We start from the raw sequence: 26338 nt of genomic DNA, 5'->3' as shown, positions 1-26338 counted from the left end.
CATACCATACCACACCCCACCATACCCCTGCCATACCATACCATACCATACCATACCATACCATACCATACCATACCATACCATACCATACCATACCATACCATACCATACCATACCATACCATACCATACCATACCATACCATACCATACAGGGCTTTTTTGTTATTCAGAACTAGAACGTAAGTTGATCAAGAAAATGTTTCTCCACGCTCACTTCAAATATGTTGCGGTCGCAATGAGAAAGGAAAAGGAACTGTGCGCAACTTGGCACTCTAGCAAACTTTGACAACACGTCAGTTGAACCGGCTGGCAGCATATTGATGAAAGAAGGAATAAGTGGGGAAGAGTGCATGAAAAATGAAAGAAATATAATTCCTTGATATCCCACAGGGGATACGAGCCTCGTTTTGTGTTTGCGGTATGCGGCTAAGATGCGCGAAATATTAAATGTGGATAGTCAGCTTGTATGACACACTAAGCATCCTTTATAGTAAGCAAAAAAGAAAAAAAAAACAAAAAAAAAAAGATAGAGTGAAAGAAAACGTTGGCTTTTGTTCTTGATTACTGCGAAGATAAGCAGAGGGCTAAATCAATCCGTGAAGCCTTGCGATCAGGCAAATTGCGTGTTTATAGCCGGAACTGCATCTCAGGCAAAAAAGCGGCGCTCTCCACGAAAAATAGCGAGGCCCCGAGGCAATGAATCTCGCATGACATTTAACTGCGCCCGATCTAGTGCTCTGCGCTTGCCCGACGGTATTTTGCATCAACTTCCGTTTCTCGACTCCAGGCTAGTATGCTGATCAAATGAAATCCAATCACTTTTATTCGGACAGTAATATGTGTACACAGATCACGCCCAAGGGCAACATGGATAAGTTAATATCACACTCCCTGACGAGGCCTCCCTCCGGATCACACTCAGTGGCAGAAGGGCGAACAAATTCATTTCAACAAAACGTAAAACGAAATTGTTCAGTTCAGTCCTTGCATAGTTAGAAATTTGTCAAGGCGCGTAGTATAAAGACATTGCTTTAATTTCACATGTTCCGATCGTCACAATCCACATTTCTTTTCAATAGATTCTACAGGATGTCGCGTATACAGTTCTTGACTTTGGGACCTGCTTCTGTAGTTTGTATTTTTTTAACCTATTACTTATACATACAAATAAACGACAATTCAAATCAATTGTAAGAAAAAAAAACAACATCCGTAACGCTAAATACTACGGTAAAAGAAAATATAGGAATAAAGTGATATTTACTTTTGGCAGTATGGCTTGTCAGCAACTGTATAAATATTCTCAGGACTATGGATAGTATTACTGGTAATAACACTATCGATGGCGCTATCGACAGGGTTATTGACAATAGTATTGATAGTTTATCGATATGCTTTTTATCTACTGTTAAAAAAAATCTATCGATAGTCAATTATCGGCAGTTAAGTATCCCTAGCGCTTATCAGTGCGCACTTGTTCCGTGAATGTACGTTGTCGGGGCGAGTCGGTCGTGCATTCCTAAGCAAGCAAAATGCGCAAATAAAAACACGGACGAGAATGCACCCATCCTTGTGCTCTTTTCGTCCGCGTCTTTAATTATTTCGTGAACTTCTCTTGATTAAAGATTCTGGTATATCCGCGCGTGCAACGAACGAAAGTTCGTGCACCGACACATGTCTGATATAGATCCGTGAGGCGCTGAAGCCGCTCTGTCGTCGTCACAGTGTGAAGCCACGCACTGCATGATAGCGCTGAATAAATAAAACATCAAATCATATGCGGGGTGTCCCACCTGAATGTAACCAAGGTTTTAAACAATGCGGTGATCTCTAGTGCCAGTCAAACTACCTAAGAGGTATTCAAAGCCCTCTATGCTAATGTTCACCATGTTTTGCGTTCAACAAAATTAAATAATTTGTAAATACTAATTAGCTATTTGTAATTATTGGTTTGACAGAAAAAGTCTCAATGGAGAAGTTGTAGGTTTCCTTGAAAAACGGCTAGCTACGTTGTTTCCGTCGAGCTTCGACTTACGCATCTCTATTTTTAGGCTTTCAGAAATGCAGTCACGTGACCGGCTGTTACTTTAAATCATTCGCCAAGTGCGTACACCCAGGTTCGTCGGCGAGAGCACGCCCCAGAAAAGCGGGTTTTGTTATCTCGGATGCCTCTCGGGGCTTTAATTAAAGTGGGGCTGCTGTCACTAGGAATTATTTGTTTCTAGCGCCAGGTATCGTTATTAAACTTGGCACCGGAGTGAGTAGAAAACGAACACACACACAGAAAAAAAAATACGCGGGACCATCACTGGACATCAGCTAGTTGCTTATTTTGAAATGACACATGTAGAGCTCAAACTGCAGCGCACCAGACCCGTAAGCACAGAAAGTCTGTATCAGTTAAGTATTGTGTAAAAAAATAGCAGTTACATCGAGTTGAAGCGAGCCAAGATGAGAAAAACAAATCTTATTTCGCACTATAAGAGATGTAATAGAGATAAGCCCCGCGAATTCCTTCGGACTGAACCGGTCTGGGTTCGGAGCCTTGCCACTCTAGAAATTTCGGCGACAAACGGCAATAAACTCACGCTCATTGAAGTTCTCAGTCTCTAAGCTTAGCTCTGCTAATTTTTTACGTGCTGCCGGCGTGCTAACTGTAGTTGCGCCCGCGAATGTCAACAACCGAAAGATGCAAAAGCTGCCCATGTCACATGAAAAAAATATTACGCTTTGGAGAAGTTAACTCACAGGTGAGGGAGGAAGACTTGTAAGCAAAGAATGCCATTCATAGAAGACAATTATTCGAGCTACTTCGTTAGGTTCTTCCCCCCCCCCCTCCCTTCACACGCATGTTCGAAATCGCATTTTAAATAAAGTGGACAGCAAGCGAAAGAGATAAGGCAGAAATTCAATAAAATGATTAATAAAAGCCTAGTAATATTTGGACCACGTTTCCTTCCTCTCCTTAGACCAAAGTCTGATACAGCTAGCATGTTTTGAAAATCTCGACAGTCTCGTTACAGCCCGAACGTTGTCGTCAGCAAAGAGCACCTTCGTACATGAAAAAAAAAAAAAAATATCTTGAACGGGGAAATTTCTTTTTCTACGAAATGCGAAGGAGTGTTAGCCGCTGAAACAGTTCCGAAATGGATGAAGTTCTCATTGAATGCCACAGTACATAGACGTCATCGGTCGTTTTCAGTCGGCCCTCGTATGACTAAAGTGCAATAAAAGATGTTTCTACTGCGCGTCACGAAGCTGCCGACAGGAATTGGTAAGAAGAGAAAAAGAAGCCGCTGCCTTGTTTCTCGGAGGAGGCGAAAGTCGACAATGCTTGCTTCACAGTTTTATCCGATTGCGACGGGAAAACAAAGAGGCCGAAAGCCGAAACGCGAGAAGTCCATTGAGAGCAGTGGTCGTCAGTGGAGAATACGAAGGCATTGGCGAACACATTTTATACAGAGGCGGTTCAAGTATCTTCCACCTACGTTAAAAAAAAAAGCTGGAAACTACACTCCTGTCTGAAACATGACGCCTTTCACTATATTTTTATAATGCTGCATATAATTATCTTATTAACCAATATGCATTACGCAAAACTTTTAATATTCAGTTTATGGCCAAGTGCGTTTCATTCAGTGGATGCAGTGTTTCCGAAGCAACCGATCCAGTTTCGTTTCTGCCAAGCTACTTCCTGTGTGGGCCCCCCTTTCCAGCATTTAAACGTAGTGGGCAAAATACGAAAACAGCACTTCGTGACTGCGCTGATGACCTTTCATATTAGAGCGTTCTCAGATGCGTTGTGAATAATCTAAACGTGCTCACTAACCGTGCCTAAATGTGCCTCCACCGCCGAGTTCGATGAGCTGCAAAATAGGACAGACGCATTTTCAAGGTTCTGCTGAGGTAACCAGTCTCCAAGTGCATCCGGCAGGGATGCCATAACGTACAAACTACTCAGTAACATGAGCGGCCTCCTAGGGCACATCAACGAAGCCTGGGAGAGCTCGCGGTTGCCGAAGGAATGGAAGGACGCCGAGGTCTGCTTCATTCCAAAGCCCGGCAAGGCCCTCACGATAGACAACATGCGGCCCATCTCCCTCACGTCCTGCGTGGGGAAGGTGATGGAGCGCATGGTCATTCGCCGGCTGCAGAAGCACCTCGAAGAAACGGATCAGATGCCGGAGACGATGTATGGCTTCAGGCAACATCTCAGCACTCAAGACGTGATGATCCAACTTCACGAACTGGTAGTCAAGCCAGCAACGAGGCACGCGCCGCGCGGGATACTCGCCCTCGACCTGAAGGGAGCGCTTGATAAAGTGTCCCACGCGAGCGTGTTGCGGAATCTGAATATGACCAGGTGTGGTCGAAAGACATTCGACTACACCAAAAATTTTCTGTCAAATTGAACAGCGACCATCAGAATAGGGGAGGAGAAGTCAGACCCTGTCGAGCTCGGTGACAGGGGCACACCACAGGGATCGGGCTTGTCGCCCCTGCTCTTCTATATGGCCCTCCTGCACCTGCCCGGTCTACTCAAGCAAATAGAAGGCGTGGACCATGCGTTCTACGTAGACGATATTACGGTGTGGACGGCTCGAGCCGGGTCTGATGCCTGGATGGAGGAAGCCTTGCAGAAGGCGGCAACGGCCGTGCACGAGTACGCAAAGTCGTGCGGACTGAGCTGCGCTCTCCAGAAATCGCAGCTGCTTATTATCCAACCGGCAAAATCCAAGAAAGAGCTGCCGCCGAACGTGATCGTCACCATCGATGAAAAGGCCATCAAACCAACACAGCAAAATTAGGATCCTCGGCCTACTACTTCAGGCAGACGGGAAGGCACACGCCGCCGTCACAAAGATCAATACTACAACGGAACAGATACTCAGTATGAGGCCTCAAAGAGGACGATGCCATGCGCCTGATACGCGCGGTCGTCGTGTCGCGGGTTACTTACTCCGCCCCCTATCTCCAGCTGACGAAGGCGAATAGGGACACCCTACTTCGTTAGGTAACAAAGCAAGCACTGTGCATACCCATATACTCGTACATGCAAAGACTGCTAGACATGGGCGCCCACAACACGGTGGAGGAGCTCATTGAAGCCCACCTCTCTAATCTGAGAATCCGGCTCAGTCACACGAAACACGGACGAGCCGTCCTACTCAAAATAGGATGGCAGATTGAGCCAGTACCCCTCAAGGAAGCTTTTCCAGAAGACTGGAAGACGGCCATTCAGACTAAAGCCCTTCCCCGGAACATGACGCCGGGCAAGGACGACGAGAGGCGCACCACGCGGGCCGCCAAAGCCATAGCCCGGAAGCTGGAAGAGAACCCCAGGGTCCTCTACGCGGACGCCTCGCTCCGAAAACACAGTGACCGTGCAGCGGTGGTGGTTACGCCAAAAGACAGGCTGATCGTCAGCGTGTACATAAAGACAACAGACTCCACAGTTGCCGAAGAAGCGGTCGTGGCCCTCGCACTCGCACAGCCGAGCGTGGGCACCATGGTCACCGACTCAAAGACAGCCTACAGAAGCTTCCGCAGAGGGGTATTCCACTCCACGGCCCGAGCCATTCTATTCAAGTGCAAGCTTCCGGGAAGAGCCATAAAGCTCGTGTGGGTGCCGGCTCACTCGCAGGTAGCAGGCAACACCATCGCAGACAACCGTGCCCGAGAAATGTCAATCCGGGGCGAGCATGAGCCTGAAGAGCTACAGCATCCGGTTACCAGCTTTCGGGAGATTACCCGTATGTACTGAGAGGAAAGGTACAGACTGCCAAAACCGCACCCCAAACTCACCAGGAAACAACAGACGATCTTGCGTCGAGCGCAGGCGGGATCGCTTGCGCATCCCGTACTGATGAACCGCATGTACCTTGTTGAAGACGATATGCTCTGTCCTTTTTTGCAAAATAGAAAAGGGCAACCTGCCGCACGTTTTGGCAGAATGCACAGAACTCAAAACCCCCCTCCTCCTCTTCCAGCCAATACCCCCAATCCCCAACTCCTTGAGCGATGGGAGACCTTGTTATCCCGCCCCGCCTTATCGATCCAGCTCGCACTGACGGACAGGGGCCAGGAGCTGCGTGAAACATATGGGTCCCGCAACTAGGGAACCACCCCGTCTGGTGCAAGTATGCACCAGAAAATTTTTTCGGGCCTAATAAATGTTGAGTCCTCCTCCTCCAAGGTGGTATGACCATAGAGTCACCGTCAACGTACCATGTAGCGGCGTCTCTATCGTGTTTTGTGCTTCACAGCAACTAGCTAGATGAATGCGCTTATTTAGTGGAAAGGCGAAAAGGTCGGTCAGGAAGTTTAATACCTGCTCTGAAACTCAGCGCTGACCACTCAGTCGAGACGGTTTGGGCGCTGGCTTCCGTAAGTCGAAAACGCGCTTGGAGCGCTAAAATACTGCAGAGCAAGAACGCAGTAATGTGGCTTTTCCCCCCCTTTTCGTGTTCGTTCTTAAAACGCTTTTAGGGAATTAAAGCCGTATCCGATAAACTTTGGTAGAAAAACATTAGATCGGCTGCTTTTACACTCATTACTACCTAGAGAAACGCACCTTTTCCTAACGTGATTATTAAAAAAAATTGCTTAAATATTTTGAGGTCCTGGGCAAATTAATTGAAGCTTTTAAAATATTCTCTGAAGCGTTATATGACGCGAGAAGAAAACCTCATCTTGAAACATGAACGCAAAGGCTAAAAGAAAAGAAATAAAAGAAAATAAAAAAAAATCACGAATACGCCTGTGTCAGGTGGCGGCTGTCTGGGCGCGGCACTGGCTGCACAGCAGGGTTACCTGGCGTCATCTTAACACACGGCGTGGCTTACTGTGCAGGAGCTGCCACCTTGGGCTGCTCGATTGAAGAGGCCAGGTGGAAGGTCTCACACGAACACTTCCGATCCTCATTGAACTCGATCTGCATTGAGGCTTTCAATAAGAATTGAAGCATTCGGTGCTAGACGGCCGTTTCGAATTTTATTGGAAACTCAAGAGCCCGAGCCAAGCACGACTGCACTTGAAAGTTGGCGTGTGACAACCTCGATCTGCATTCACTTGAGCTTGCTCTTGATTGCCCCGTCAGACAGGCTAGTGGACGTCCGCACAGGCACGTTCGTATAAGTCTTGATTAAAGCGGAATTTTTTAGGCCGACTGGTCGCTTACAACCGCTAGCTTAACTAACATTAAAGACGTAGCTTCAGTCTCCCCAATAATGGTTTTCGGGGGTTTGGTTAAAGTCGCAATTTCGGGTAACTTCGCGATTGCTACTAAGTTTAGTGAAGTACAGGCTATAGGATGCTTGCTCTCCCTTTGCCCAAATTATTCGTGGAACCAATCTTTGCGAGGTCCATATAATTCACAAACACAAAAAAAGAAAAAAAACGCGACACTGGCACCCTCACAAAAATTACGTCGTTTAGAGTGCGCGAAATTAAAACGACATGATGTGCTCCTTGATTTCAGTGCTCTAGACCGTCTTCCTCTGATTGCTGCGAATGGTACATTGACGCCGCTCTAGGCCACTGCAGAAACGATTCTCTCAAAAAGACCAGGTTTGGGCCCACGTGTTTGGGCCGAAATGCGGTCTCCGTTCTCATACGCCGTTTTTCTTTTTCGAAATGTGAAGCTAGAAAACTTCCAATACTTCCTTTTCGTCTCAGAAAGGTACGTTGAATAAGTACGGTTGCAAATGCACATTATTGCTCTGGTGCTCTTAAAAAAGTTGACCTTCCTTCTTACTTCGCAGTCACACGTTCCTGTTATGTTTTCTCGTTTGTTCTGAACCCTGCTACTGCTAGGTTTCCTTTCAGAGCGGCAGTGCTCCTGAGGGACGAAGGGTAAACTGAGGCGCGCACTTACTGTGCCCAGTTAGCGGTTGTTGTGCAATGCCGCAAAGAAAAAAGACGGCGGAAAAACAAAGAAGCGAGAGACTGAAGAGGACCCGGCCGATCGATGATGGCCCGTGACTCACTCCAGCCGAGGCATCTTCCCCTGCGCAACCCGACCGCACCATGACGCGTCGCTCAGGCTGCGCGGAATCTCGCCGAAAAAAGAAAAGCGCAGCGTTTTTGTGGCCGCCATCCTGGGCAGGGCAGAAGGCGCACTGCTCAATCATAGCTAGTCCGGTTCCTGCTGCGGCTAATGAGCGCAATTTAACATCGCAAGTGTACTTGGAGCGAAATTGTCAGCGTAACGTTGGAACTGGGTACGCGCCTATATAAACTCCTGAGCGGATCGGCATTGAGTGCTATGGAAGATTTACTTAATTTACAACAGTGATGGCATGGTTCAGGTGTTCACAGAAACAGGTGTAACAGGTACTGCGTCTTTCTCTTCCTGGGAACCACTTATTAGAACACCGTTACACAGTGCCGCAGCCAGAAATATTTTGAACACGGAACTTTCGCCAGCACCCAAGCAACACTCGGCCATACTAGAAAACTATAGAGGCAGAAGAATGCGATATCCCCCACCGCACATTTCTCTCAACAGAGCTGTAGCTGTCATTTGGAGACAAAGACAGGTACATACCCAAACCTACACATTCTAAACAAAATGCACCCTACGATATACGCGTACAAAAGACCAAGGTGCGACGAAAAACCCACACTATATCACACCACTTGGGCCTGTAAAAACATCCCCGAAATACGAAACACGAGTGCGGAGAAATGGAAGACTGTTGTCCAGCTACCGCTGAGAAGACCAGCAAGGACAGGTGAAGCGAGCTCAATGGCAAACATGGCAAAATTACTTTTGAAAAAAAAATTAAATTACTAATTATTTTGTTGAAAATCGCAGAAAAGTAATTAAAACATTTGTAATTAGTGCTCGCAAAAGTAATGAAAATGTAATAGAATTACTTCTACTGGTAATTCAATTACTTTTAAATTACTTTCGTGTTTTCATCCATGCAAAACTAAGCAACTAAACAAAACAATAACTTGTCTCGAGATGCAAAGCCCATACATTCTTTCATCTTTCCGCCAAATTCTGTTCCAAAGAGCAATTCCTTCCCTCTTTCATACAGCGCTTGTCATTACAAAAATAAGACAATCGCAATAAATAACAAAAGCAGAAGCATGGTCGAACGGTCGTGAAATGAGCGGCAAACCCACCATCTTGCTGGCCCGGAGCTGTCTTCACCATTTGAAGGGCTCAAAGTTCGGTTACTTATTGCTTACGTAGTCCCAAAAACTGACCTCTGCGCTTTGCGCTCAGTAATTCTCACGCCATGGGCCCTTGCGCCTGTCTCCACTCATCCCACCCCAACCCTCCCTCGCTTCGTAGTGACGAGTGTAACCAGACACCACTGTGCCGTAGCCGACGCAACAGGGAATGCTACTACGCCGCGCTCCCAACTAGTTTTCAACTCCGGCCTTCCCCCACTTGTCCCTTTGGCGGTTCTTGACGACTTGTATCCTTTTAGCTTGAAGAATGGTTGCAACTACCCATGGAATAGCCGCACTGAGACCCTGCTACACAGGCGGTCTTAGCGCACTATTCTGCACAATTCTCTCCTTTCGCCGCTTTGTTGAGCTGGCCCAGGCTTGCCTCACCTCCTTCCTGCTTTCGCGGCACTCTACTGTGTTGTCTAACGAAAAAACAGTGGGACACTTTAGTAAAAATAATTTCGAAAGCAATTAATTAATTGTGCTGAAAAATTACTACCAAAAGTAATTCACTGCATTAGTAAATTATCAAACCAGAAATGAAATACAATAATTGTATTACTGTAATTCAATTTGTACCATGTCTGCTTAACGGGCGGCAGTGGCCAGCGGAGCCCTGTACAATGGGCAACCGACTATTGGTTATAGGTGGCCGAGGTCTGTGGAGAAGACTCCTGGGGACGCAACAAGGATGAAGACGCCACAAAAACCGCCGAAAAATGACAGCACTAAATAAAGCTTTTTCTTCCTTTATACGGATGGTTTTATATGTTGGCAGTAAAAAAACAACAAAGAAAACGAAATGCAGAGGGGGAGATACGGCACTTGGAAAATTTCAGAGGGAGGAGGTTCTCCAACCCCCCCCCCCCCATCCAGGCTACGTACCAGCTGCGATAGTAGGGTCGCGAAGATGTTTAGAAGAGAGATGTTTTACCTGGGCGCTGATGATAGCGACATCAGGGCATCAACAAGAGATGATGGCAGACAGTTACATTGTGTTATCGTAAGCGGTAAGAACGATTAAAAAAATGTTAGGACATATTAAGAAATGGGAAAATGTTTTAAACGAAAGAGGTGTGAAGACATTTTCGGTGATGAAAATATGTTTATCTGTTTCTATAGATGATGCGTAATTGTCACAAACAGCCTGACATATAGGGCGGAAATTAGGGGATCTCGGCGCTCCTTCGAGCATGCTTCGACATGACTCTCCGGGGCAGCGACCGGCCAGCGCGCGCCCTTGACGACTGGCCGCAGCGCAGCCAGCCAAGAGCGTATAAAAAGGCAGACCGCATCACTCTCGCGGTAGTGTGCTCTGGAGAGATGTCTCACGAGCAACTCTCGCGGCCGCTCGCTCTGGGAAAGTATCTTGTTTTTCACCGAGCCCGCGATCAACTCATCGTTTCTCCTCATCTTGAACGACCGCCACTACCGGTCAACTCTGCAACTAGGACTCCTCATCGAGAAGTAACCCGTGAGAATTCCTTTTTGCCAAGACTGTCGGGTAATTGAATATTTTTCTCGCCTTTGTTTAAACCTCGATCTGGTTTAGATATTACGCTGTGTTTTCTGAGTAACTCTTGCCCCTACTTACTATATCTGGAATACTTGCTTTGTTATCTTTATGGTATTCTTTTACCGCAGTGTTTGGTTCATTGTGGGGTTCTCCCTTTTGTCATTTACCGAGTCGTCTTTTATCACTATCGTGCCATAGTATTTCTCTTTTTTGTTCTATTATTATTATTATTATGCAGTGTAATTTGGACTACTAGCTATAAATATCCAATTGTAAAAAGTGGCTTTCTTGAACTTATTATAGGGGATCCCGCGCCTCTGTTGATCGTAAAGGCGGGGGTTCGAGATATAATTGGCGTCCGCGACAGGACTGGTCAACCAAGTGTCAGTGAGGGAGAGAGGAGCAGGTGCAATTTTTTTAGTCTTGTGTCCTAGCACTGCATACCGCTTCCCACCTAAAATGACCGAAGCAGAGTTAGAACGACTTGTTGAGTATAGCGAAACTTTTGGCTTTGAGGGTCAAGAGCTGTTCAAATGGGCAGATTAGAAGCGATCTCGTCACAGAGAAGAACGAAATGAGGGACGTGGACGACGAAAAGAGGAGGCAGAACTAGAGTCTAAACTCCAGATGGCGGAGATTGCGAAAGGAAAAAAGTTACGGATGGTGGAGACTAAGAAAGAGAAGGAGTTACTGATGCTCCGACGAGACCTACCAAATAGTCTGGCGATTGACGCTAGTAGCACCGGAGAGACAAGGTCAGAAACGGGGGAGGGTCAAGTTACTCGGCCCGAACGAATAAGCCCATCTAAGCTGATGCCGGTTTTTAATGAGGGCAGGAACGACCTTCACGCTTACCTTATGCATTTCGAGCGTGTAGCTGAGAGTCAGAGTTGGCCTCGCGAGCAGTGGGCTACAGCCCTTAGTCTGTATTTAAGGGGCGAAGCGCTCTCTGTTTTTTGTCGCATGTCTGCGTCCGAGTGCTTGTACTGCAGTAAGTTCCGGCAGGCACTCATGATTCGCTTCTGTATGACAGAGGAAGGGTTCAGAGAAAAATTCGGGTCTGCTTGTCCCCGGAACGAGGAAACGTGTTCACAGTTCGTGACGCGCCTACAGAACTCCCTAGACAGGTGGATAAAGCTGCCGGACACAAAGAAAGAGTACGCAGATCTCTTTAACCTGATTTTAGGGAAGCAGTTCCTGTCTAACTGCGCCAGACCACTACAAACGTTTTTGAAAGAATAAAGGACACATCTTTCGCAGAAACAGTAGGAAGGGCAGAAAAGTATGTGGAGATCCATGGCTGGTCGAACTTCGGAAAGTGAAGAACCCCGAACAACAAGGCAGAAAACGTCATCTCCAAGATTACCGATAAAAAGGGAACGTTGTTTAAATCATCGGACGCGAAGAGCAGCGATGAAAAAAGTTTTATTCGCACGCATGGGACATCGCCCAGAAAATTGCCGGGCCTCCACCACCGACGGATCGGGACCGCCCAAGAAATGCCACAGATGCGGCAAGCCAGGTCATCCAAGCTGGAGATGATGGGCAAATGGGGCCTCAAAACAGAGAGAGTAAAATCGGGAGTCCGCTTTAATATGCATTGAGAACGGATACTTAGAACTCAAGGATGGAGGGAAGATCCCCATCATCAACGCCGGTTTCACCAGTAAGAAATACGTAGCCAGGGAAAACTTACTGTCATGGCCGGCATGATTGGGGGCCGGACAGTTCGAGGCCTGAGAGACACAGGCTGCAATTGATGGTAGTAAGGAAGGACTTGGTACGGAAGGAAGATATCACCGATACGGAGTCTTCAGTTTACTTATTTGACCACTCGGTCCTAATGCTCCCAGGAGCTTAGGTCGATGTCGACGCCCCGTACTTTAAGAGACGGCTTCGCGCTCAGTGCATGGATAATCTGGGAAATGTGGAAGGTGGTAGACGAGCAGACGACCCCGATCCAAACTGGCGGAAGATGAAAGAAAGCGAGACTACGAAGTCCACTGCAGAGTTGGAGAGTTAGCGCCTGACACTGAGAACACCGCATCCATTTCGGATGCCACTGAAGCTTGCCCGATAGTGACTAGGGCGCAGGCATGCAAGGTTAAAACACTGGAAATCCTAAAGTCCCTAGTGTATGCCGCCAAGAGTTGGTTCAAGAGCAAGAGAATGACGCGACCCTACGCTCGTGCTTCGATCGCGTGGGCGCGCCGCAAGCGGACAAGCTAGGGAAATGGCAGCAACTAGTTTTTCATTATTAACGGCGTCGTTCAGAGGAAATACGTCGCCGAGTCCGGCGGGTAGTCCTTATAAGCTGTTGTGCCCAAAAAGTACAGATGGAACCTGGAACATGACGGGTTGATGGGAGGCCACCAATGCATGAAGAAAACTACTGAACCTGCAGACAGAATTATTCCGGACCGCAATGCAGGCTGACGCTAAGCGGTTCATTGCCTGTTGCGATCTATGCCAACGCACAAAAGGGTCACACCACACGAGCCCCCGTTTGAGACCCCGTTTCAGAGGTTGGCGATCGACACTGTTGGCCCAATCAACCCGAAGTCTACTCAAGGCAATCGGTACATCCTGACCATGGTGGACTATGCCACTCTGTACCCTGATGCAGTCTCACTTCCTAGCATCGAGACCTAAAGGGTAGTCGAAGCTCTTGCAGAAATGTTTTCCTGGGTAGGAGTGCCAAGAGAGGTTCTCGGTGACAGGGGCACTAATTGTACTTCCGAGGTAATGAAATAGGTTAGCCGCTTGTCAGTAAAACAGCTGCATACCTCTCCCTACCACTCGATAGCGAATAGCTTTGTCGAACGGTTGAACGGCGCGCTTAAAAAATGCTGAAGCGCATAAGTCAGGAGAGACCGACCAATTGGGATCGATATCTAGTTTCTCTCCTGTTCTCATGTAGGGAAGTACCCCAAGAAAGCCTCGCCTGTTTCGCATTTGAACTCTTATATGGGCGAAATGTGCGTGGACCTCTGGCTGCACTTAGAGAGCTTTGGACTAACGCAACCATCCATGACGAATTGTGAACTACGTGTAAGTACGTCCTTGCTCTACGGGACAGACTAGAGAATACTTGTAAACTTGCCCACATAGAGCTGGAGTGCGCAAGAGAGTGTTACAGCCGCTATTACGACATCAAGAGCCGCAAATGCTCACTCAAACCGGGAGAGCAGGTTCTTAATCTTCTTCCCACAGAGCAACATATAGTGCTCATGCAATGGAAGGGACCTTTTTCGGTCATCAGCCGCAGGAGCGATGTCTACTATGAAGTGGATTTGGGCAACGCCACAAACATATTCCATATCTACATGCTGAAGAGATACCAGCAAAGGAAAGACGACACCGTAATGGCAGCCACCGGTGCAGTAAGTTCGGCAGAAGAAGACACAGGCGCTGGAGAGATAGAGCTTCCTAAGCCCTCCTAGACACACTCTACCGAGGATGTGCACGTTTCCGAGAGACTGACCAGCGCAGAGCAGAACAAAGCAAAGGAACTTCTGCAACAGTACGAAGCTATACTTTCGGACCTTCCGGGAAAGACCACGCTGATCGAGTGCCAACGGAAGTTAGAGATCGACAGGCCGATAAATCTAAAGCAATGTCCGCTACCGTACGCTTTGAGGCATCTAAATTTGACGACTTGCTCCGACTGGATATCACTGAGCCATAGGAGCCACCCTAAAACTCCCCTGTGATCGCCGTACGCAAGCCTGACATGACGCATCGGCTCGGCATTGACTTCCGGAAACTAAACAAAGTCATTGTAGACGACGCGACGTTGTTCCCTCGAGAGGCAGCCTATTGAACCATTGAGAAAGAAGCTTTCTCAATTGTTCTTCAATAGATTAGGTCCGTCCGATGCAAGATCTTCAGTGCATTGGACGGACCCAATGTACCGCACCCCTTTGCGGGGCGCAATAACGTCGTTCTCGGCGCTTGTGGATGTCTTGAATATTACGGGGCGATATTCTTCAGGGGGGGGGGGGGCAGTGTTACAAGTGGCCTCACATATAGAGCGGAAATTACGGGATCTTCCCGCTCCTCCGAGCATGCTTGGACATGACACTCCTAGGCAGCGACTGGCCAGCGCGCGTCCTTGACGATGGGCCGTAGTGCAACCAACCAAGAGTATAAAAAGGCAGACCGAGCCCGCGCGCAGCAGTGCGTTCTGGGGAGATGTCTCTCGAGCAACTATCGCGGCCGCTCGCTCTGGGAAAGTGTCTTGTTTTTCACCGAGCAAGCTATCCATATCTTGAACGGCCGTCGCTACCGATCAACTCTGCGACTTATCCCTGAATCACACACCGACACACGTACTTCACGGGTTGACCGGCCTAGCTTATCACTGTGTTCTCAAACCTCATAGAGGCCCCGCCGGGGTGGTGCAGTGCAATAAAGAAAAAAAAAGGCCGGGGTGCTGCAGTGGTAAGACGACCCACTACTGTGCCGGAGTACCCGGTTTCGATCCCAGCCTCGGCGGCTGCGTTTCAATGGAGGCGAAACGAAGAGGCGTCCGTGTGGTGTGCGATGTCGGCGCACGTTAAAGATCCCCAGGTGGTCGAAATTACTCCGTAGCCCTCCACTACGGCTCCTTTTTTCTCTCTTTCCTTTTTCATTCCCACCTTCCTTCCTTCCCTTACGGCCCGGTTGAGGTGTCCGCAGAAAACAAGTGAGACAGTTACCGCGCCTTTCCCTTCCTATAAATCAATCAATCAAACCTCATAGAGGGACGACATGTAACCGTAACGGGTATCCGGTGCCTCTGTTGACCGTAAAGGCTAGGGTTTGTGATACTAATGGAGTTTAAGTATATAATTTTAGTTTAGCTCTATACCACGGCGTACTTGGAGTGGTTCCAGTACAAGCTGCTTCGGTATGGTGCGTCGTCATCATCATCATCATCAGCTGGTTGGTTGGTTTGTGGGGTTTAACGTTTTATCAAGTGCAAGGAAGTCGGGGATATATATTTTTTCACCCTATGGAGTCAGTGTGTTCCTTTGCCAGATTTATGAATGTCCAGAGAACACTCAGCTCGTGCACCTCTTCTAATGCCTGATTTCCAATCTTTAGCATAACTCTTTTCGTTGCCGATTGGTTTCTTCCATTCTCATTTGCAACATGAATGTGGCTGAACTTTTGGGGTGACATCTCCGAACCTGCATCGCGTACGTACTCTAGTGTATTTAGGGCCTCTTGCAAATGAACACTTTGTGTCTCACGGGATTTATGAGTATACCATATTGTGACATCGCCTGCGTAAATAATGAACTGCACCTCTGGTATTTCAGCTAATTTCCACGCCAGAGGGATGAGTGCAATATTAAACAACAAAGGTGCTAAAATTCTTTGAGGTGTAATTGCCGATTTGTTCTCCATTTATCCGGACAGAAAACGTTCTGTCCTGAAGCAGGTTATGCACCGCCTTTATGGCCTGAATGGGAATGCCTGTGCGTTCCATGTTGTTAAGTACCTTGGCATGTAACATGTTATCACGTCGGTAGCCACCACGGTGCGTACAAGGTGGCTTTGAGGCGAAACATGTACGACCTCTTCTGCTAGCATAGTCAACTCAGTATCTGTGCCAAGGCTTGTACGGAATCCAATTTGCCGAGCATGGTATTTCTACTGACTTTCCAACCACTATTACAGGCGGGTGGCTATCATTTTTTTCATAAATGTTGCAAATTGTGGGCGTTAGCGATATTGGTCGCAAGGATTGTAGGCTTGTAGGAGGTTTTCCAGGCTTTAGTATTTGTACCACCACCGAGTGTTTTAAGCCGACTGGAATTTCTCCTCCTTGCCATACCTCATTTATCACATACAGCAGGTTGTCAACTGCGTCTCCTTCTAAATTGTTGAATATCCCATAAGGAACATCGTCATGCCCAGGCGCAGTTTTACCCTCTACGTCTTCGGTAGCAGCCAATAACTCCAATTTGGTAAATAGTGATGTTATCCATATTTTATCAACCATGTCCGTCGTCGATGGGTGAGTGGGACACTGAGCATGGTTCAGAAAGAAAAGGACTGCAGCCTGATCTGCACACTACTATGGTGTGAGCTGTAATGCCAGTCTATTGCTTTCTGCATGATCTGTAATATGTCATCCCATTTCCATGCTACGAAAAGTCCTCCAGAGTGCCCTGTTGGTCGACTCTGAGTCCAAACCACCACACCAGTCATCCCATCTGTTATGAGCCGGCTGCGTTTCATAACGGCGTGCCTGTGCCGTCACTCCGTTCATCTCAATATTTGTTTGCTCGTGTTTAGGATGTCGAGCAGCCTGTATTTCGAGCTGTTTTCGGCGTGCCCAGAGTTGTAGAAGGTGCAGGTCGGGAGCTGGCTAATCTTCCTTCACTGCCGTTGTAAATGTGTGATCCTCTAGTACCGTTTGAAGAGTAGCCACAAGTGAATTCGGGCTAACCGCATCAGTTCTTGTATCCTGCCGTACACTATTCCAATGTATAACAGAAACTTTTTGTCGAATTCTCTTCTTGTGTCCCAAATTAAAACCTATGCTAATGGGGGCATGGTCATTACCCAACGCATCTAATTCTGCCTGCCAAAGGGGTGCACCAGGGCCTTTCCACCACGTCAGGTCCGGTGAATGTGCTCGTGAGGAAGTGCTGCGGCCCCTGGATAATTTAGCCGTGTAAACTCCATTTCTGTGAAGGCGGTGTGCACCTGACCTCCCCTTTTGAAAACATATTCATATCCCAAAGTTGTATGCGGAGCTTTAAAATCTCCACCTATCAGTATCGGACTTCCAGGGTATAAACGCCGAATATGTGTAACCCATGCACTATTAATGAGTGTGCTTACGGGACGAGCGTACACGGACACTACTATCAGAGGCATTTCATTTGGGCGCGCGAGTACCGCAACTACTTCCTGCCGAGTGTTACACCACTTGTGCTTAAGTCAAGTGGCGTTTGGAGAATATTGGACCTAATATAGACGGCAACTTTTCCTGGATTTTCTGCCTCAGCTCTTGCTTTTTATCTGTCACATTTGCTATGTAGATACCTGACCCGCGCTGCAATAGAAGAGAGGAAAGTGGGAGAGAAAGTAAAAAAAAGAGAAAGAGGAGCCGTAGTGGAGAGCTACGAGGTAAGTTCGACCACCTGGGAATCGTTAACGTGCACTGACATCGCGCAGCACGTGGACGACTCTCAGTTTCACCTCCCTCGAACAGCAGCCGCTGGCAGAGGGTAAAAAGCGGCGCATAGCAGCAGCAAAGAGAGAATGAGAGTAAGAAGGCGAAGAAAGTAGCGAAGACGCCCGAAGAGAGAAAGGAACGGCTTGCCAAACGGTGCATGATGCCAGTCTACCGAGCGTAATAGACGGAGCATGGCTGCCGAGATGGGGACTATGGAAGCGTTCAGTCAACACAACAGAAGAGGATCTGACTCTCATTGTGGAACATACTCGACCACAACAAGCTCAGCCAGGGGAAAGTACCTCTCACTACGTGTATCCTGGCATAGCTGCGCTAAGGCATTGCCATTTCCTTCCTCTTTACATACAGTTGACTTCATGTACCGTTAATGTTTGCCAATAAATTATTGTGCTACGGGATGCACGAACGTGTTGCAGTGGCCGAATACGTTTGGCGTCGATCTCGCATCTTTTTCAAAAATGTATGTATTGGAGCGCTGCCATGCGACAGGTAACTGTAGAAACTGCCTGAAGCAGTTTACGTTATTGTCTGAGTACTTTCTGTCTTCTTCGATGTACGTGCCAGGATGTGACAGCACAAGCGAAAGTACTAGAACGTTTAAACTAGCCGTCAGTGCAGAACAGTTCGAAGCCCTATTTGCTGTGATAAATTTGTGAATGACAAATAATAACAAAAAAGCGATGTAGACTAGTAATTAAGTCGCACAAGAACAAAAAAAAAATCGTCGTTATTCTTTTCACCACATGCCATTCTCACAAGCATACAGTACTCATCAAAGCAGTCCCTTTGAAAAGCTTATCACGTTGAACCAAATTTGATGAGCTTATTTTTAACCGAAATCATCGCTTCCTCAAATTCAGGAAAGTGGTCGAGGAATCAAGAGAAAATGGCGCCTGTCGCAACGCGTAACGCGAATCAGGATTCTTTTTATTTGCACAAAAACCTCAAGGTGTGTTTACAGTGATATTTCAACTATTGCGATGCACTGCACATTGGCAGCGAATAGCCATCGTGTTGTGAGATAGATTTCGCTTGAGTATGAGGTTGTTCATATTTAGTCTATTTTGAAGCTGTTAAGCTTTTTTTTTAACTGACAAAGGCTAGGGAAACACAGTGTTCTTGGCAGAGCAAGGAGACCATTACCCAAAATTGCGACAAAGGCGACTGCCTCGCCGTGGTCACCTTCCACGGCGAGGCAGTCGCCTTTATCGCAATTTTGGGTGATGGTCGCCTTGCTCTGACATGAATACTCCAATGTGACAAGGCCAAGCAATAAAGAAAAAAAAAACTGCGTCGCCGTGGTGGTGCAGTAGTTAGGGCGCTCGACTACGGTTCCCAAGGATGCGGGATCGAATCCCGGCCTCGGCGGTCGCTTTTCGATGAAGTTGAAAAGTTTCTGTGCGATGTTAGTGCACGTTAGAGAACCCCAGGTGGTCGAACTTTCCGGAGCCCTCCACTACGGGATCTCCCATAGCCTGAATCACTTTGGGACGTTAAGCTACAAAAACCAATGTCTAAACCAAGGTTGGGACTTTTAGAAAATTAAGATATTTTCTGCCCTGATGGCATCCACCACAAGGTAGCATTCCAATGTCAGCGCCTTCAGCGTGAACTGGAACAAAGCTGGCGCCATTTTTGTTTTCTGACGTTTAGGACCATTGCTGTTGCTGTAACGTCCGTTGCTTTGCAATGTATCTGCGAGCAATTGGATGAGTCGCTGTCGTCATCTTGTTCATTCCACGCTTCCTATTGCCAGTAGTGATGCAGGCGTGGTGGTCTAGTGGAGCCGGTTGAGAGCGAGTTCCAGTCGGTGATATGGAGGAAGCTTTCTTGCTGCGCACAACTGGAGAGCCGTTTCAATGGGGCTATTTGGATTAGATCCGGAGTTTTGATTGGACTGCAATGGTAAGACCTCTCATGTGCCTTGCCATCCCGCGCCTGCGCAGACCGAAGAGCGCTGCGGATCGTGGTTGCAGATCACTTTAGGTCAAGAGATATATAGGTGTAGTCTTGCAAACATCACCAACGACGCATTTATGCAACCGTAAACAAGGGAGAGAAGGTTTCCAGGTGGTGGAAAGCTTAGATGAGTGCGCAAGAACTTCGAGAATGTCGAGCAAAGGAAGCAAAGAGGTGCGCTGATAACGGCGCGCATCATGAAAGAAGAGAAACTAGGGATCGCGGTTGGAAGGAAGGGACCAAAAACGACGAGGACTGGAGGACGCGATAGTGGCGCCTTTTCAAGCCGTGGAAACAGCAGCTTCGGGACCATAGTCGCGGTTCGTCCAGAAGCCAAGTAACTTGCCCTATGCATTCAGGCGCGGCTACCTGCATTTAAGAGCCGCCGTATAGAACGCGGCAAGCCTTTCTTGAAACATCCTTTATGCTTACACCTTTTCGAGACGATCACTTTTTTTTTTTCACACCGCGCTCAAGTTTTTTTTTTTTTTTTGTTATGGTTGCGTCTTAAGAACTTATTTCGCGTTCACCACACAAGCTGACGTTTCAAACGCTCACCGTGTTTTCTGCATAATGCCCCGCCTGCACGTATTATGAAGGGTGCACGCTCGTTTTGTGTATAGCATCAGTTTGGAATGGTGTTCCCGTCTTTTTAGTTACTCCATTCGTCATCTACTAGCCACTTGCTGAGCGGCACGGAAAGTATGAGCTAAATCGTAGGCTACTTAAGAAAGAACTAGAACAACTCAACCTGAGTTATATTGCGGTGTTTTGGCACGAGCATCTTAAAGGGAGAAGGGAGCTTTGCATTACACGTACAGGGCGTTAAAGGCTTCAGGATTGTCCACAGGTGGTGGGCATTACCCTGCGTTTTCAGCGGCACAGATGCAAATGTCCTCGTACGTCATCAATAAATGCTATCGTTGTATACTTACATCTTTTTGGAAGTTTACATTACTGTGAATATTGTAGGGTTTCTCATATTATGTCATATTACCAAATGTTTTAACTTTGCCTTTAACTTGCCGAAACTCACCATGTTTGTTCCGCGTGTTGAATGGTTCTTCTCCTTGGGGCACCGAAGACAAATCTGCTGGATTCCGCTGTGCGTAAGCGGCCTTTTAAGTGCCCGGCATTTCTTCTTTATCATCGTACATTTTGTTGGCGTCGTTGCTTAGTAGGAAGTCTACACAACTTCGAGGATAGCATTGGTGTTTTGCACAGTTTTGACGTTTTCTGTATCGGCAAACAGTCGACATGCGCATCGAGTTAGCTGGTCACAGCCAATTAGCCATCGCGTGGTGCCACGTCGATTACGAGAACCTTGAACTTTTGAGCTTCAAAGAGATATCTTTTCTGCCTGCCTGCGGACACGCGGCAAAGCGCGATCGAACAATACACAGAGCTGCTCTGCTCAGGCAAGCGTGAGAATGTAGTAAACATAAGGAAGAACAAAAAGACACTGCAAGAAGCTGAGGTAATGCGAAAACAAGCAATGCTTCTCGAACTCTGCCCGTGTCTCCCTGTAAAGCGATAAAAAATTAATGTCTGCCTCGCGAAAGACAATTATATGGCCCGAATCCGCCGGCGGCAAGGCAGTGTTTTCGATTTGTAGGCAGCATAAATGGTAGTGACGGCGGTGAGGCGCGGCGTATCACGCTACATTTGCCTGAGGTAGCGGTACAGGTATTGGTTGACAGGCTCAGCTAGGTGTTTACATTTCAAAATAAACATGACTTTTGTTTTTAAACCTGCGTGTAAATCTCATACTTCAAGGCTGGCATTGCTTGGCAACGACACTCGATCGGCTTTCTCTACAATGCTGTTCTGCTGAGAGCAACCAACCCGAAGAAAACAGTTTCAGCGTATGGGCGATACTGTGGTAGACAAAGACAACCGCGCACGCGTCTTCTTTGGAGCATACGGCGTAAACGCTGCTGTTATATCAGCTTTCATACAGTTTGCATTTGCGGTGACAAAGCGTGGGCAGTATTACCCCTGTGGATCGAAAAAATGTCTGCAAGCGACGGCATTGCATGAATAGGCGCAGCTTGATTCTGGTGACTTCATCCCATACCATACCCCCGCAAAAAACATGATTTACCGACCTGGTGTAGCAAATAGCCACCGCTTTCTTTGAAAATGCCACAGTTAACTTCAGGCCCTCGGCTCCAAGCGGCTATGGAGTTACGGATGAAGGCGCATATCAGGACTGCGATGGAGCAGAGGGCGCTAATAACCTGGCCACAGTCAGGTTGCCACTGGGAACTGAATTCGCGAGGTTTAACGTTAGCAAGTTGTCCTGTGAGGCTAGTCTTTGATTGCTCTTCGAGGAATTAGTGGGTATCAGTTGGGGCGTATAGAGTTTATAAAGTCTAAAAGCACAGATAAGGCATGTCCAGTACTACAGAGCGGGCACGTCCTATCCTGTGTCTCGGCTTAGCGGAAAGAGAAGGAATAGGTGTTGTATTCGTGACAGATTGGGATGCTGTTGGCAGCAGACACGAATATTTTATAGCATTTGTAGAGGGTGGTAGTTATCGTATTTGAACATAATAAGAAATAAACATTGAAAGGCTGTAGAGGCCTATGCGTTTACATCAGCATAGTCAAAAGATTCTGTGTCAAGAGAAAGAGTTGGTAGTGAGTGGAACAAAAATGCATTATACTGATGGGAGACTTAATTACCAAAGTAGGTAAGAACCACGTAGGTGGCAATTGGACAACATGGATACGCTGTACGAGTAGCAGTGGGGAGTTATTAACGTTCACGGAATGAGTAGTTTGCGGAGTACCTTCTTCAGCAAATGGGGGAGCAGGATATGGACTAAGAGTAAACCGAATAGTCAGGTTGAACATGGAATGAGTTTAATACTGTACGACGAGGCTTGGCGAAGTGTGATATAGCAATTATAGGATAAGCACGTACTGAATTAGTCTAGGTTAGAGCGGTTACAAGAGGTGCTGGAACAGGAGTGCGTGAACGAGCTAGATGTAAGAGGCAAAATAGGAGAATTCAGGATGTCGCTTGGGAACAGATACTTTAACCGAGAGCTGCGAAGCTGCTGCTCAAATGACGAATTATAACCTCGCACATGTCATTAGGGAGTGCACAGTAGAAGCATGGGGTAGGGTTCATGATGGAAAACTGTCGCAGGAGACAAAGTACCTAGTGAAAAATTGCCAAAGGCCTTTACTTTATTTGAATAAAACAGGGAGAGGTTTCAAAGGGCAAACAGCTCAGCGAAATTGAGGTAAGGGACATGCAAATAATCTAATATGCTCCAAAGCCTTCAAGCGGTTAAGAGGAAACTAGACACAGGCAAGCATCAGACATATGCGCTAAGAGAAAAGGAGGGCAATGTCATTGTAAACAGGAATAAAAACCGCAAAGCAGCAGAGAAATCCCGCACACGTCTATACAGTGCTTGAAATAATTTGCACGATAATGATGGGAGGAATATCATGTGGAAAAATGGGACGGTTCCTATATGGTAACTAAAGCGAAGGAAAAAAAATCGCGTTAGCGCAGCGCAAAAGGGGAGAAACAGCAGGTGATGATCCGTTTACAGGAGACGTGTTGAAGGATGGTGGAATTATAGGGATAGAAACATTGGTACACGCAACGACTGAGATCAGCCATCATGTCGAAATATTAGAAAGCGCTAGCAGCATTTTAATACATAAGTGAAGGGACATGAGGTACATGAGATGGTAAGCACCGATCATCTCATTGCTCGCTGTCTGAAGGGTATTAACGCGTCAGCGTTACAACTCTCGATCAGTGGAAAGCTCACCGCCATTACAGGAAAATTCGGATTGACCGAGCGGATCGTGACCAAACACATGGCTATGCGTCGGCATATATTACGCGGTAGCGGATACAGATCGCTCCGTCGCAAGGCCGTCGCTTCCGTAGATGGCAGCCGGGAAAACCCCTGATTTGTCGACAGGGTGATGACGTCACAAGCTCGTGTCCTCGCGCGGGAATTTCAAACATCCCACATTACAGTAAAGTTACGAATTGGGGCACGCTCTAAATTAAACAAGAATGGTGAGGAGATTTCTCTAATGGGGATATTGCAGAAAATATAAATAATTAATTGAAATAAATTGGTCGTTATTGGCGTTCGAACCAAGGGCCGCATGCATGCCGGATGGGGACATAAAACGCGTAAGCCATGAAGTTTTTTTTATTGCCAACTTCTAAATCAGATTTTACACACAAAGAATATTACGTGACAAACACATAACATGGGTTAAAAACCACGCCAGCTCGGGCTTCGTGATCTAATAAGCCATGAAGGGTAGTCGGTATCAAATGCGTTAGAGGGGTACCTAGTGAACGCTTGTGGTACGCATGACTTACTAACGCCTGTCTGGGATGTGTGCTGATATTGAAGTAACAACAGTGCAAACATTTCGTTAATTTAAACCAGAAAACAAACAAACGGAACCCGAAAATCAAAAGGCGGTGCTAAAGGCGCTATCGCGCCTAGGCGTAAGGCGAAGCCTAAGCCTTTTTCTAATTTTTCATATTACGAGGTCGTTTCCTCAAATATAATCGTAATGCGTGATTTCGCAAAGTAAACTAATTACGAGGAAATGATAGTTGCACAAATGTCCGACGCTTGCGTCGCGAGCAAAGTACGCTACTCTTTCACCAACAGACACACGCTTGTTCGGCTGTGTCAAGACCGGCTTAAAAACCAGCATGTAATGGCAATAACTAATCCTGTAGATGTCTGCGTAAGCATGCGCCAATGAAGCTTTAACTGACCGAATAGAGACCGTTTATGCTAATGCCGGGTACTCCTGAGGTGACTGTCCAAAAGCTTTTTTTTTTTTTTTTTTTACTAATGTAATTGCCATAACGAGAGCAACTATATAGACTGCAGTCAACGATGTAGACCAGGCAGCCACGTACTGTATATGTTCCTAGACAAGAGACTGTATTCAAACCACCATTCGTGTCGTGAGAAATGTGCAGAACATAAACAACCTCCGTAAGAGGTGATTGCATTTTCCGCGCAGAAATTATTTTCAATATTTCGAACATTTCGAGACACGTCTGTACGGCCTGTGCACGTGGAGTTTACTGGCGTCATTTATGTGTGCAGAGTTTATTGATAGATGGTAAATTACCCAGGAATGAGTGAGTTATTAAATTCTTAATTTTTGTTTATAGACGGCAATATAATGTTGCGAAATTTAAGGTCATCAAAAGCGCCGTTTTCAAGTGATGCGAGTTGGCTCACAGATTGTACACCTCCAAAAGTTGTTTGTACCGACTTTTCGCCTGGACGGCACATCGAAAGAAACGGCATTGGAAGAATAGAACATGCAAGCAGTACCTGCCAGCTTGAGCAACACGTCTGAGCGCTTCTCCGAAATGATTTCCATAGCCGAACCCCTGAGGAAGTCAAATGCACTGCGAAGGGTCTGGGGCCAATATTCATCCGCTGCGTGCCACCCAAAGTAACCAGGAAATGAGACTCATTTCTCATCTGTATGATGGCACACTTACGGCGCCCCTAAATTCGAAGGTCTCGAAAGATGAGGAGGAAGGTACAGCAAACAGATTTAAATGTTAATGCGTGCAGTACTCGAGGAAAAAACGAGCCCCTCCGTATGGTAACATTGGGCAAAGACGGTGCACTTGCCCTATAGTGCCCGCAGGTCCCAGTCACGACACAATTTCAGTGCGGGTTTTGACAGTTGACGCATTGTGACAACCGAAATATGAGTAGTAACTTCACAATTTCCTGTAGTTAAAACAGAAAACTACCCCAGGTCTACAGAGTACTAGTGCTGAGTAACATAGAACTACAAACAATTGTGTCGTTTACAACAGAAATGTTGTCGTAAACACGAGATCTGCATAATATTGTCGTATTTCTGACACGGTTCTGTAGTTTTTTTTTTTTTCGTTGTACTAGGCGTAGTGTGACTAAACGGGTAGGACTGACTGCGGTGGCTTTAAATGCTCGTTCGCTCTCACAAAACCAACGCTTTGATGAGAGCGAGTCAACGACATCGGGTCGTGCCACGGTGTACTAATATGGCGGTTAATTTGTAGCGTTCGCGTGATCTACTTTCTACTGGGAGTGGGGAGACACAGTGGCAACCATTTTGAGGTGCATGCAGCATGGCGAAAGGCTGAAAGCACACCAAATCCGCTTATCGCCGCCACCTGCTCCGCATTGCGTTATTGATGCTGCGCGTTGTGCCCAAAAATGGTGCCCGTGACTCCAGACCACGACCGTCTTTATTAAAGCCGGTCGTGCTCCAGACGAACACCACCGATACTCCTGGGATAGTCTTGTTTATGCCCATACTTGTTAAACGGCCCTATAAGAGCACGAATGTGTCTGCTTAACTGTAGCTCAAGCCGGCCGCCCCAGTGAGCTGTTTTTGCAAGAAAACCGGACAGGTTCACTTGGCCGCTTGCAAGCTCTCGGTACCTGCGGTATTG

The 26338-nt window shown here is 47.0% G+C and overlaps 1 protein-coding gene and 1 pseudogene across 1 annotated transcript in view; one reads left to right on the top strand and one right to left on the bottom strand.

The window, feature by feature from the left end:
- Positions 1 to 26338, bottom strand: part of LOC146186668 (mast cell protease 1A-like) — a 169830-nt gene that overhangs the window by 40036 nt on the left and 103456 nt on the right. The window lies entirely within an intron of this gene.
- On the top strand, positions 5043 to 6119 carry LOC146186670 (uncharacterized; annotated as a pseudogene).

The sequence above is a fragment of the Amblyomma maculatum genome, chromosome 6 (assembly GCF_055883805.1).
Source record: "Amblyomma maculatum isolate TAMU_Amacu chromosome 6, ASM5588380v1, whole genome shotgun sequence".
Lineage (NCBI taxonomy): Eukaryota > Metazoa > Arthropoda > Arachnida > Ixodida > Ixodidae > Amblyomma > Amblyomma maculatum.
The sequence above is the reverse complement of the archived record's forward strand: the minus strand, read 5'-3'. Positions and strand labels throughout refer to the sequence as shown.